General features: G+C 40.0%; 1 non-coding gene across 1 annotated transcript; it reads left to right on the forward strand.

Moving 5' to 3' along the window:
- Positions 1 to 10,528: 10,528 nt before the first annotated feature.
- On the forward strand, positions 10,529 to 10,633 carry LOC117802102. The gene has a single exon (XR_004625158.1). It is a non-coding gene; the product is annotated as a U6 spliceosomal RNA (small nuclear RNA).
- Positions 10,634 to 10,845: the final 212 nt, after the last annotated feature.

Raw genomic sequence — 10,845 nt, forward strand, 5'->3', positions numbered from 1 at the left:
ACAGTGTCGTAATAACATTGTAAAAGAAAAAAAGGGAAATCCTGCCGTTTTTGACAATGTGGATGAAACTGGAGAGTATTATGCTAAGTGAAATAAGCCAGACAGAGAAAGACAAATACTGCATGGTATCACTTAGATGTGGCCTCAAAAAAAGAAAAAAAAAAAAAAGTCAAATTCACAGAAACAGGGAACACAGTGGTGGTTGCCAGGGAGGGCTGGGAAGGTAGGGAGAGGCACAGGGAGAGGCTGGTGGAAAGATGCAGATGTTCGGTTGTAAGATAAATAAGGCCTGAAGACCTAATGTAAACATGGTGATTATACTCGATAGCACTGCATTGGGTAATAGAAATTTCCTGAGAGTCTAGAACTTACGTTGTTCTCATAATAATAATTTAAAAAAAGCAAACATGAGAAACGATGGATACGTTAGCTCAATGATAAGAACCCTTGCACAGAGTATGTATATCAAGTCAACATGGTGCACACTTTAAATATATTTTATTTAAATATATTAGATACATATATTTTATATAAGCTTATATAAAATATAAATTTAAATTTTATGTAGATTTTATGTGTCAATTATACTTCAATAAAGCTGGGAGGAAAAAAAAAAAGACCTGCAGAAGGAAACAAAGTGTGTCATCACCTTAGGAGCCTATTAGAGATATCAAAATCTGGGGGAAAAAACAAAAGGATAGCACGCGATAGACCCCGTAGGAGTTGTAGGAGTTCCAGAGGTAAAGGTGGAGCAGAGGCCACAGGGGTGGCCGCAGACAGGTGGGGAAAACAGCCTCTGCTCTCAAGGAGCTTGTGGTCTAAGATGCTAGTAACATGTTAGTTAAAGCAAGTAGACAAATGGAAGGCATAAGTGATAAGCATGTGAAAGAAGTAGAGACAAATTGTATTAAAATTCAAAGGATGGGGAGATTAAATCTGGTTGCTGAGCTCGAGGAGATATTGATGGAGGAAAGAGTATTTGGGGTCAGTTCTGAAGAAGGGAAAGGGCATTGATACCTGGAGAGGTCATCTAGGGAGCTGTGGGGTGGCATGCGGGTACGGGAAGTCGAACTCCAGGGCACAGAAGAGCAAAAGGTTTTTGAACACAGTGTTGCACTTTGCTTCGAGGGAACCCAAACTTGATCGTGACCTCCCTGGGCCCCAAGCCCTTTCCGGGTGTGTGGTTTCCTTCACTCTGTCAAAGACCTGGATTACATAGACATCCAACCCATGATTGATTGTGTACATTGACATGAAACAGATATCAAATAAATATAAATATAAGGATGTCTATGTTTATAATTATATAATTATTGTCCTCTGTGCTTGTAGAGTTTGTAAAAACTTTCAGCATGTTAACAGTTGTCAAATGCATCAAAGTTCTGGAGTTGGCACTACTTTATATGCTGTCTCCTTCATAGGGTCCTTATGAGCTTTAAACGTTGAAGGCTTGCAGTTTATATCACAGTGCCTGTAATGGAGTAAGTGCCCATCAAATGTTATTATGGATATTGGTATCATCATTATTGTTATCATTATTACTTTTGCTTTCTAATAGCCTGCTGGAGTCTCCAGGGCAGATGTGATTGTCCCACTTTTGTACAGGGGAATCCGTGGGGTTTGGGAGGTATAAATAGTTGAGTGTAACAGATAAGCAAGAAGGTTTTAGTTCTCTTACCTCCTGTACAGTGGCCTTTCCCTTGCCATCATGTCTCAACATATCCATGTTAGAAAATTCTTCCAGTTGGGGAAAAAAGTTGGCAGAAAGGAAAGTTAATGAGCTGAATCATCATGTAGACAGACAGATTGGAAAAATATTGTTGTTCCTTTTGCATGTTATGTTCTTGCCAGAAATCAAGTAGGTGGAGATTTTGAAGAGTAACCAGTTAGATAAATATGGTGGTTTCAAATAACCAAGTTTAGAGCCATACCGGCTATATTTAAACTTTGAAGAAAAAAAAATCAGAAAATTCAGGCATGATGCGGAACTCATGGAGCTTGACTCACTACCAGATTTCTCTCATCAAAAGTACATCATGGAGCATAAATTATTTCAAGAAAAGTTTTATATTTAAGTCAACTCAAAATTTTGGGAGTTAACGAAGACTACAAATGTCTAATTCAGACCCCGGTAGCCTAAGAAAAGAATTAAAATGTTGATATAGCACTTAAGGGCTAATCTTCTCGCTATATGCACCGTTCCCTCTGCTCAGAGGTCACTTTCCGTCTTAACCCTTGTCTACAACTCACACCAGCCTCCGTAAGAGAAACCGGGTCCCACCAGCAATGTTCTAGCTTAATGACATAAAAATCCTGATGATCGGTGCATGAAAGTAAAACTAAGATAAACTAGTATCCGCTACTGATAAATATTTAACAGATGTGGTCCAAATCCCTCTGCCAGCTGGAGGAGGGAAAGACGTTCTATTTCACAGTTCGGATATAATTATTGGCCACATTTCTCCAAGCAAAGACAGTGACATTGGCTCACTCCCCAGGAGAATTTTCTTCTGATCTTGGCACTGGGATTTGCTTTTCTTTCACAGACTGCAAATATGCCCTTCATTTGACCCAGTTTATTCATTCAAAAAGATACCCGGAACCAAAACCCTATATGAGAAGTCAAAAAGGAAGGGGCTGGCACGGCCTCTGTTTGTATACCCACCGAAGGATTCCAGTCAAGTACATATATTTTCGATGCCTCTGACTGTGCCTTATCTCTGTGTCAACAGGACACCAGCTTGGCCAGCAAATAGTCGTTTGACCCAGTAGTTCACTCAGGAGTTAGGAGAACTTTCACCCGGGCCCTGAGGGTCACTTTTTTGGACTACTTCTTAGACAATCACCATTGTGAAAGTATTATGCCCTTTTCACTCTTTAAACAGACTATGCACAAATCATTTTCCTAAACATCACCGTTGAGACTCCTTCCAGTAACGACTGACTCATCATTTGGATTCCCAAGCAGCTGTTGTATAATTTGAGCAGGATGTTTTGACCATGTTCCTTGCCCTGACCAGTTTGACCCCAAGGATGTTTTGGTCCAGGAATGCATTCCAGAGCTTAGGTGGGTAACACACCACAACTGTATTCATTTCCTATTTCCACTCTTTTCCCATGTCATCATTTTCCTAACATGGTTACCAGAATATTTTTTTTTTCTAAATTACTAATCTGATCCTGTCACTCCTCTGCTTAAAAGCCATCAATCATTGACTTCCTATCACCCACAAAAAACAGACCACATTCTGATCCCATTTGACCTGCCTTTCTTTATCTCCAACCTTCTCCTTACAGAACTGCCCATGGTCACGAAGCATATCCTTCATGTATCATATGTTAACTTAGGTTTTTTGTTTTTTTGTTTTTCCTTGCCCAAAGCCCTCCTCCTGAATTATTTTCAAGTCTCATTATTTCTCAATACAAAGACTCCTTCAGGTTCCATGTCAAGACTGTCTGCATCTAGGTAGCCTTTTCAGACAACTCCAGACTTCTCATGCCCCTCTTCTAAACGCACGGCATGTGTGCATCCTGTCTTAGTCGTTATAGGCATATCCTCACTATTTAATTTATACTTCTATTCCTGAGAACATCCCTAGCTCACCAATAATTGAGAGTTGAGCCTATGTTTTAATTATACAGTTTGCAAGAGCAATGTGATTGGGAACCTGATACGTTCGTTCTTGATTGTGAGAACAAAGGATCCCATCAGAATTCTTCTCCCTTCATCCTTGAGTGTCTGTCTCAAAGCTGTGTAGCCCCCCAAAAAGGGCAGAAGAACTTGCCAGAGAGAGAGGGATGTGTCATCCTCTGGGAATGTGCACATAGGTTTAATCTCCGGGTTACAAGCTCCAGATCCTGTATGAGGTGACTCTTCTTGGAGTGCCTGGCCCTAGGACCTGCCATAGAGCTGGAGCTAGTCAGTTTAATTCAAGGAATTCTGTGGGAAGAGAAGACCCAGATGGGAATACACAACTGATGAAATAGGTATTTCCTACAGAATCTGCCTCTGTAAGGAACAAGTGCCAGCATATGATGGTTTTATAAGAAGTATTATGGGTAATTTTATTGTACTTGGAGCATTAAGAATCTGTGATCTGGAGAGTCATTTGTTTGTTTATTATTTCAACAATTATTTATTGAGTACTTGCACTGTGCCTGAGGACACCCAGAGGGCAATACGATTCCTGCTCTTGAGGAATGTTCCTTAGAGATGGAACAGCTGAGGCTCAGCAAAGTCAAGTGATGGCCACTGGGCAAACACCTGTTGGCCTGGACTCACTCTCAGATCTTCTGATTCCTGTCTTGGCCCTCTTTCCCATCTATGCTGCTCCACGGCCTATGCTCAGCGAGTGACTCTGCTCCTCCTGGGTTTCTTAAATTTTGTCTGGATGCCTGGCAAACTTGGGATAAAGATACAATGTGAGGCGATAGGCCCTATTTTCTATGTGACCAAGGAGAGAGCAGAACAAACTGAGTCGGGTGGAAACTGTGTGGCTGAAACAGCTTCCCAAAGACAGTTCCTGGTCTCAGAAACTATCTGGATTATTTTCCCCCTGAAGTTTGCATTTCAAAATGCTTCTTTCCACTGGCACTCACGCTCGTAAGACCTCACAGTTTCCCTGGGATGTGTGCCAATTTGATTACCTCTTTTTTCCATGCTTGGAAGCTGCTACGTCATAATCCTTTAACCTCTGCAAAGCCAGGAAAAATGTGACAGCAAAGGCAATGTTAGTACTGGAAAACATTTTCCCCCTTTAGATGTTGAAGGTCTGTTACGTGTTTACAAAGAGGTACACAAAAGTCTGTCACTTACACTTGGTGTTATCCTGAGCTCCTTCCTTCCTTCTCCCACAGAAACTAGAAGATCTTTAGGAAAATGGCTTTGACTTCATGGCAACACCTCAGATGCCCTTCCCCACTTGGTTCTCCCATTCTTTATCCTTGTGTTTTGATCTTTCATATCCTTAAGAATCTCTCTGACTTTTAAAATTGGTTTTAATATCTCCTCCCTGCCTCTTTTAATTAAGCCTTGATAGGATGACCAACATGGTTTCAATTTCTTCTGTCCTTGAAACCAGCCATAAAGCATCCTCGGTCCTACTATCTCTTGACTTCCCAGGCCAGGCCCCAAAGCCTCCTGCTTAATTCAGCTTATCAGGTTCTAAGAGGAGAGTGTAGACAGGCCACAGAGGGGAAAAAAGGAGAAAGAGACAGAAAGAGAAAGGTGACTAATGGATTTCCTAGAAAGTTTTATTTTTTCCTTTTCATAGATGAAGTATGTATGTATGTATTTATTTATGGTAAATGTGGTAGAGGTTGCAAACAGATTTCCTCTTACCCCTAAACCCACTGATTGCTAGTTAATATTTCCCAGTCTTCCTTACAGTTACATTTGACCATGAGTGACTCTTCTCTAGCCCATGTAAATGCAGTGAACTTGACATACACCACATCTAAGCTTGCATTATAAAAACTTCCTACAACCTGTGCCCTAGTCTCCTTCCTTTGTCCATGGGCACATAGAACTTCTTATCCTAGGAGACAGTGGAACAAATAAGCAGAGATACCCCGGTAGGTCTCTGACTTACCAGTGGTGGAAAGCCACTACTGAGTACATTATTGGATTTTATGTGACTGAAAAATGAGCACCTATAATGTTAAGCTACTGAAGTGTGGGGGTTTATTTGTTTCAAAAGCGTGTCTACCACCAACTGTTATAGAGATCAATACATTGGCATTGGCTTAGTGGTTGGTTTTAGGGTGGCAAGTAAAGAGATAAATTAGGCCAGAAGAGAAAGAGCTTTGTTTTGTTGTGACAAAATATTTGATTGTCTTCAATTTTTGAAGGCAGACTACTTGATTCCTTACCTCTAGAGAAAGTGATTGGAAAAAGTCAGAATAATTGTGTATCAAATTATATTGACTTGACTTAGCACAGTATCACAAAAAAGAGAGGAATTCAGGCAAGAATAGACTGCTTTCCAAAGAGGTGTCCATGACAATTGAGATACAAGATTCTACAACGTTGGAAAAGCAAGCTGCTGCCAGATCTCAAACAGTAGCAGATAAGATCGAAAGAGATTTTTAGTCACTAAAGCAGGGTAAATATTCTTAGTTGAAGTAAATAGTTCAAGTCTGAGGCAGCATTTCCTGAATAGTATAGCCTTCCCAAGTATAATTTCACATACCATCAAGGTAATCACCGTTAAGTTGAGAAAAAGAATAGGAAGAGGTTTAAAAAGAAAGAAAAAAAGATAAATACATATAATAAAATAAATAAAGCAAAGAGAGAGAATTATGTGCAATAAAGGGCCTCGACTATGGCAATAGGGACATGGAACCACTTAGAAGAAAACTGATCAGAAGTCTACAGAGTTTATGAGAGAAATGAATTTTCAAAGAATTCACAGGTGGAGACCGAAAAGCCCTTGGCTGGCCAAGCTTTCAACAAGCCCTGGGCTTCAAACTTGCACAAGCAGGAAAGGAGCTATGAAATGTGATCGACCTGCAAGGAGGCGTACTCCCCAGCCCTCACTTCAGACAGGGGAATCCTCCCCAGAGAGCCAGCAGCTATGCTGGACTTCTGGTTTTAAAAAAGGAATTTCCTGTACTCCAGGACAGAGAGACCTCTGTTCACCAAGAATCACAATTGCCGAGAATCAAGGTCTCTCCCATCCTTACTTTTTCCAATAAGAGTCTATAATGTTCTCCACTATTGTATTTTGTATGTGTGTTGAACGTGGATAGCAGATGCTTTGGCTTTTTCAGAGCACAGGTCTCTAGGATACGAGGAGCTAACTCCGTGTCTGGTGGATAGAATGGCTATATCGCCCAGAATCCTGGATTATGAGCTGGATGCAGTGACTGGAAGGGACTTTAGTTTATCTTCCTTCGGTAAGGGGCTCAACTCATTCCCTTCATGAGAAGATGAAACTGATAGTTGGTGACAATTTCCTCTTCTTTCCCGGCTATCCAGTTCATCAGCCTCGCTTCTCAGCCTTCCTTACAGGTGTGTAATAGGAGTAAGTTCTAGGCAATGTTACTACTTCCAGAACTGAGCCATAAAAACCTAGGTACTTCTAAACGTAAATTAATCTCTCCATTTCCCATAAGCCTATAGCACTACGTTTATATCTGTATATACCTGTTTTTTTTTTTCTCTTCACTAAACTGTTAGTGTAATGAATTCTAAAATAGTAGAGATAGGGATGTATACAGAGGGGTGACTATCACAGATTTGGGAGACCAGAGAAAGCATTAAAGGATATTTAGTCTAAACTAACAAATGAAGGTAGAGAAGTTAGCTGAGCTTCAGGGTCAGGGCAAGATGCTATCCAAGCAAAAGGAATAGAAAAGGAGACCCAGAGGCACAAAAAATCCTGTTTAGCAGACAGTGAGAATTCCCCACCAATGTATACTTAGTCTTCCTAATGTCACGGTCCTAAAATGCTTCTTCAAGCATCTACATCTGTATCTCTCTCCCTGAGGCTTTCTTTGGTTGCCAGCACCCGTTCTGCGCCCATGCGGAAGGCTGGAAGTGCCAAGGAACTGACAGCCCTCCCTCCCCAGGATTTGGTATATGAGTACAATGCTCATGTTTACACTGGATCTCAGAGTTCCACAGCCAGATTCAGTTTTATAAACAGCAGTGTCACTGTGCTTAATAACCCAGTCACGACTTCGCTGTCTCCGCTGTCCAGTACCACACTGGAACATCCTGAGATCAGCTTCCAATTACAATACATGCATGCGAATCCTTGTCTCAGGGTCTGCTTTCGGGGAAAGCAAACTACCACACCATGCCATAATTGAGGAACGAAGAAAAGACCAAATTGATTAAAACAGGGACTACATTGACCTTTGAACAGATGGGTTTTAGGGGCACCAATCATTCACCCAGTCAAAAATCTGCATATAACTTTTGACTCCCCAGAACCCTAACTACTAATAGCCTACTATTGACAGGAAGACTTACCTATAACATAAACAGCTGGTTGACACATATTTTGTATGTTATATACTGTTTTCTTACAATAAAGTAAGCTAGAGGGATGCCTGGGTGGCTCAGTCGGTTAAGCACCCGCCTTCGGCTCAGGTCATGATCCCAGGGTCCTGGGATGGAGCCCTGCCTCAGACTCCCTGCTCAGCAGGGAGCCTGCTTCTCCCTCTGCCTGCCACTCCCCCTGTTTGTGCTCTCTCTCTCTCTCTCTGACAAATAAATAAAATATTTTTAAAAAGTGAGCTAGAGAAAAAAATGTTACTAAAGAAAAATCATAAGGAAAAGAAAATACATTTATAGAGCTGTGCTGTATCTAGTGAAAGAAACCTGCATATAAGTGGACCTGCACAGGTCGAACTCATGTTGCTCAAGGGCCTACTGTATATGGAAGAGAAATTATAAAAATGCATATGGGAAGGTCACATTCCTACTTTATCTGAAGGGCATTTGAATACCACTGCATGGCTTGCTAAATAGGAATATATGGGGCATCTGGGTGGCTCAGTCGATTAAGCATCTGCCTTCAGCTCAGGTCATGACCCCAGAGTCCTGGAATCGAGTCCCACATCTGGCTCCTTGCTCAGCAGGGAGCCAGCTTCTCCCTCTGCCTGCTGCTCCCCCTGCTTGTACTCTTTCTCTCTCCCTCTCTCTCTCTGGCAAATAAATAAATAAAATCTCTAAATAGTCCAATAGGAAAATAGTTAGACAGATTTGTGTTAGAAAAAGTATCCATCCAGAAGCAAGAGAAAAATGGATCGCTGTGGGGACAGATGGAGAAAAACCAGGAGAAAGGAGAGAAATTTGGAGGTTTTTAAAGTAATCAAGATTAAAACAATAACTTGAACTTTGATAAGGGATGAGTGGATAGAGAGCTAAGAGGACTTGAGTGAGATTTAGCTTCAGGTAGACTCAAATAGGCAAATCAAATTGACAGGTCTGACAGAATGTGAAGAGCAAGAAGCAGGATTAAAACCAAGGACATTCCGTGGGTGCTGGTTTGAGAAACTGGATGGAAAGTGACAGCCTTTTCCAAAGCAGCAAACCTAAGAGTTAATCAAAAGGAACCAAAAGGAGGTAAAAAAATGCTCTGTTTGGGGCATGATCAATTTGATGCACCAGTCAGACATGTATGGATATATCTAGTAACCTGTAAGATTTGTGGATCAGAAGTTCAAGAAAACGATCCGAGCTGGAGCTGTAGTTTTGAGTATTATTTAAATATGGATGTTATTAGAAGCCGTAAGATGATGCTATCCAGCGAGAGCTTGCAGAGCAGTGGCTCATTTTACCCCAGGGCTGCTGCTCCCTCGAAGACAGTTGTTTTGTTTTGTTTTGTTTTGGTTTTCCTGCCTCTCATCACAATGATTAGAAAAGAACTCATGGACTTTATTTAGAGGCCAGAGGTCAACTATGAAAGATACCTTGCTAGACACCTGTTTAGTAATGTAGGTGAAATATCTCTGTAATTATCTGAGCCTAGGACCTAATTATTTTTTCTCAAATAAATACAAAATTTATTTTGTAAATTTTTTATATGCGTTGTATTTTCAGAAATGAAACTGTGTGTATTAGAGATCATTTTATGTAGTTTTCTGTGGCTATTTACTAAGAGCTATTCACTATTACGGAATATAACTTAGCAATATAAAATACTATACAGGTGATGACATTTATGCTTTATTACAATGTAATATAATGTATTACATCCATATCTGTTTCAAATGTTGTTGTAAGCACCCATATGACAGAGATCTGAAACATTAGGAACATTAAAATTGTTTCATATCATCACCCACATAATTTGTGCATAGCAGAATGATAAGAAAATGGGAAATTATGACACTGATTTCTTTTATATCTGAATCTCCGATTGTATTCAACTTGAATACGATTCAGTTTGAATATGTGTTTCATCCATGACTTCTCTATAGCCTTCTGCACTGTTTCTTTTTACACTCTATTCCTTTGGATGCTGTCTATTGAAGGATATTGTCTCCAGGTCATTTTGAACACTGGAAGCTGAATTTTGAGATAAGCAATATATTTTCTGTGATATTTTATCATCCCATGCCATCACAAACATAGAGAATTATGTCAGCACTAACTATCAGATTTCTGTATTTTATCTTATTAGACTGTCTGTAATTTATATTGGTATGTTAATTCTACTGCGATTAAGGATATTTCTCTTTTTATTCATACCATTGACGAATCGGTCTGGTTCGTATTTTTGTTAACATTTTTAATCTAGTGTCCAGCCACACATCTGATTTTTCAGTTCCTATCCTTCTTGGTCATGATGCCTTCTTATCATCTGAATTATATTAAATTCAAGCATTTGCATAGTTGCCACACAGAGTTTAATATCTTAATTCATTTTTTCACATGTATCACTACTTTTTTTTTTCATAATCTTAACTGGTCAAACTATACTTGTGTTTCAATGAACACTGTTACAAATACAAAGTTCTTTTCATCTAGGCATTAAGGAAAAAAATTCATTTTCACTGGTGTAGATATTTTGTAATGCTCTCTTTGACAGCACATAGAGTAAAATTGGAAAGGTACAGAGTGGGTTACCATGGCCCCAGGGCGAGGATGACGCACACATTTGTGATATAGATATTTTATAGAAGTTAATTCTGTCAGTAATTTTCAGGAAGCCCCACTTACATATTTGAACCTTCATTTTCTGGGAGTATTGCTGTTGTTTGAACAAATGATAAATGCCAACCCCAAAAGAGACAGCAAGTAGAAATATCGCAATGGAATAAAATTTTATTGGTCACTGTTCAAAAAGATAATTGTACTCTGTGGGGTCACATCGCATATTCTGAATACCA

This window comes from Ailuropoda melanoleuca, chromosome 4, assembly GCF_002007445.2.
Source record: "Ailuropoda melanoleuca isolate Jingjing chromosome 4, ASM200744v2, whole genome shotgun sequence".
NCBI classification, from domain to species: domain Eukaryota; kingdom Metazoa; phylum Chordata; class Mammalia; order Carnivora; family Ursidae; genus Ailuropoda; species Ailuropoda melanoleuca.